The following is a 3,577-nucleotide window of genomic DNA, read 5'->3' as shown; positions in this document are numbered from 1 at the left end:
GCCAAACCGGTTTCGGCAATAAGATACATTTTTTAAAAAATAAAAATAAAAGAGAAGGAACTTAAAAAAAAAAAAAAGCTATAGACAAGGCTTCAGATTCAAAATCCTTTTTATTTATCATCCACGGTTGTACGTTCTGCATTCTTTTTCATGGCAAACATCCAAGCATTTCCACTCTATCATGGATTCAATGAAAAGTTTCAGCTAGTTTGGGAACCTAACCATTAAAAAGTCCCCTGCCCCCTTCCCCTCCCTCTCCCTACACAGAACTCTGCGCTCTGCAGCTGCCTGGGTGCCAGGAAGGCCCCGTGGACGGGTCCCAAGGGTTTGCTGCTCAAAGAGGTTTTGCAAACGCCAACGCTCAATGCACGAATCCGTAATGGTATTCCTGGTGTGAGTGAGGCTGCGGCCGTACTTGGAAGGATCCTGTAACAGTAGACTCCACTGCGTTTCTTTATCGGAGCAGGAATCGGCGTGTAGCTTTTAGATCGGATTTCTAGAATTCTCCATTCTTTTTTGTTGCTGCCTTTTTTTTTTTTTTTGGTTAATCCTCATCTGAGGATATTTTCCCATTGATTTTTAGAGAGGGTGGAAGAGAGGGGGAGAGACTGAGAGAAAAATCGATGTGAGAGAGATACATTGATTGGTTGCAAACCTGCAACTGAGGTACATGCTTGACCTGAATCGAACCCAGGACCCGTCCGTCTGAGGGTTGATGCTCTAACCACTGAGAAAACCGGCCAGGGCTGGAATTCTCCATTCTTAAGGAGCAGTTTCCAGAATAACCAGGGTTCTCCCTGATTGGCCGTCCTGAGGATGGGCTGGGGGAGGGAGGGAATGAAGGCTCATGCTGACCAGCAGACGGTGGAGGGAGCCCAGAATCTTTGAGAAGCCAGTCCTTTTGGGGGCGAATATGCTCTAACCACTGAGAAACCCAGCCAGGGCTGGAATTCTCCATTCTTACGGAGCAGTTTCCAGAATAACCAGGGTTCTCCCTGATTGGCCGTCCTGAGGATGGGCTGGGGGAGGGAGGGAATGAAGGCTCATGCTGACCAGCAGACGGTGGAGGGAGCCCAGAATCTTTGAGAAGCCAGTCCTTTTGGGGGCGAATCCTGGGGACCAGACGCCTCTGGGACAGAGAGCTCCGTCCTCTACAAAACCTTAGGCCAGTGGTTCTCAACCTTCTGGCCCTTTAAATACAGTTCCTCATGTTGGGACCCCACCATAACATTATTTTCGTGGCTACTTCATCACTGTCATGTTGCTACTGTGATGAATCGTCATGTCAATATCTGATAGGCAGGATGGTCTCAGGCGACCCCTGTGAAAGGGTCGTTCGACCGCCAAAGGGGTCGCGACCCACAGGTTGAGAACCGCCGCCTTGGGTTGTTATACAACAGGCTGTAATTAATATCACCCAGGCTGGGAGAGACATCCCATCATGCTAATGAAAAATGAAAGCCACCTGGGCCAGCGCCCAGAGCCTGCAGACACGTGCCAGGCCAGGAGCCACCAGCAGAGGGCGCTCACGGGGACCTGAGGTGCCCCATGCCAATCATTGCCCATGGTGCCAGCCACCTGTAGGAGAATGCAGCCCTGGCCCACCAGGTCCTGTTCAGCCAGAGCAGGGCAGGTACCTGGAGTCCTGCTGCCCCAGACTATGTGAGCCTTTCAGAGGGGAGGCCTGGGAGGGTTGGGGGCAGGGGGTGCTGCAGAGCAGGGAGGCTCAGCCAGGACTTTCCCTGCCTCACAGAATTGCTGCAGTGGGATTCAATAAGAGAACATGTATGAACCACACATGACAGGCACTTGTAATCAATGTTTGCAATGGCGATAATGCTGCTGCTGCTGAACTAATTCCTCCTTTGTAGCCCCGCCTCTTCACCCAACCCAAACATTTCTACCCTTCACAGCTACTCCTCCTCCGAGAAGCCCTCCAGGATCACTTCGGGCCAGTGGTTTACAAATTGGGGGCCCTTCCGAATCACCTAGGAAGGTGAGAAGTTTGTTTGTTTGTTCTTGTTGTTGTTGTTTGAATGTTCTTATTGATTTCAGAGAGAGGAAGGGAGAGGGAGAGATAGAAACATCAATGATGAGAGAGAATCATCGATTGGCTGCCTCCTGCATGCCCCCTATTGGGGATCGAGCCCACAACTGGGGCATGTGCCCTGACGGGGAATTGAACCGGTGACCTCTTGGTTCCTGGGCCAACACTCAACCACTGGGCACAACACTGGCTGGGTTTGAATCTCTTTCAATTATCTTTTGTACTTGGCATAAAGGTTCAATGTTATTCTTTTGCAGGTGGATAGCCACTTTTCCCAGCACCATTTATGGACGAGATCGCCCCTTTTCCCATCGAGTGGCCTTGGCACTCTTGGGGAAGATCATTTGATCATATATGGCTATTTAGGGTCCCCTAACTTGAATGACAATATAGACTAATTGCTCTGGCTAGAACCTCCAGTACTATGGTGACTAACCGTGGCAGGAGTGGGCATTCTTGTCATGTTCCTGGTTTTTGGGAGCTTTCAGTCTTTCCCCATTGATTGAAGTGTTATAAAATTGTTATAAATACAGGCTTGTTATAAATACACTAGGGGCCCTCTCGCAATCCGGGACCCCTTGGGGGATGTCAGACTGCCAGCTTCGGCCCAATTCCCGGCAGGCCAGGCCGAGGGACCCCACCGGTGCACAAATTGGCGCACCGGGCCTCTAGTATGTATATAAGATCTTTGGTTAATATCTCCCTGCCCTCCACCCTCCCCCCTTCCCTCTGAGATTCATCAGTCTGTTGCATGTTTCCATGCCTGTGTGTTGAGCGTCTGCCCCCTGGTGGTCAGTGTGAGTCATAGCTACTGGTCAGACGGTCAGATGTTTGCTTAAGCTTTTATATATAGAGATAGCCTTTATTATAGTAATACCCCCATACACACACACCACAACCTCAATCCACAATTTCACTTTCCAAGGTTTCAGGTACCCACGGTCAACTGTGATCTGAAAATACTAAATTGAAAATTCCAGAAATAAATAATTCATCCGTTTGAGATTGTACCCTTTCTGAGTAGTGATGAGATCTCACGTGACCTGCTCATTCCCGCCTGAGAGATGTGCAGCATTCCTCCCTCCACGCGTAAGGCTCTGCCCTGTAGTCACGTGCTGTCTTGGTTACCACACCTGATCACAGGGCTGGTGTTTGCATGACTTGTTTCACTTATAAGGGCCGCACAGCGCAGGAGCAGTGATGCCGGCCATTCGGATATGCCCCACAGAGAAACCGGAAGTGTATGTATGTGTAGGAGAAAGCATAGTATAGACGTAGGTTCCGTACTATCCCTGGTTTCAGGCATTGACTGGTGGTCTTGGAACATATCCCCTTTGCATAAGGGGTAACTAATGTATATTGAGATAGTTTCCTTTTATTCTGAGTTTGTTGTGTTGCTGTTTTGTGTGGTTTTTTTTTATCATAAAACTGTTGAATTTTGCCAAAAGCTTTTTCTGCATCAGCTGAGATGATTGTGTGGTTTTTGCCCTTCATTCTGTTCATGGGGAGTATGTATTACGTTGACTGATT

At 48.9% G+C, this 3,577-nt stretch overlaps 1 long non-coding RNA gene across 1 annotated transcript in view; it reads left to right on the top strand.

The window, feature by feature from the left end:
• The window catches only part of LOC107184068, a 6,642-nt gene extending 4,586 nt beyond the window's left edge, over positions 1-2,056 (top strand). The window contains exon 3 of the long non-coding RNA XR_001514892.1: positions 1,914-2,056. This is a non-coding gene — a long non-coding RNA (uncharacterized LOC107184068). The remainder of the gene's footprint in view (positions 1-1,913) is intronic.
• Positions 2,057-3,577: the final 1,521 nt, after the last annotated feature.

The sequence above is a fragment of the Myotis davidii genome, unplaced genomic scaffold (genome assembly GCF_000327345.1).
Source record: "Myotis davidii unplaced genomic scaffold, ASM32734v1 scaffold324, whole genome shotgun sequence".
Classification (NCBI taxonomy): domain Eukaryota; kingdom Metazoa; phylum Chordata; class Mammalia; order Chiroptera; family Vespertilionidae; genus Myotis; species Myotis davidii.
Note: the sequence above shows the minus strand (reverse complement) of the source record. Positions and strands in the feature narration are given on the sequence as shown.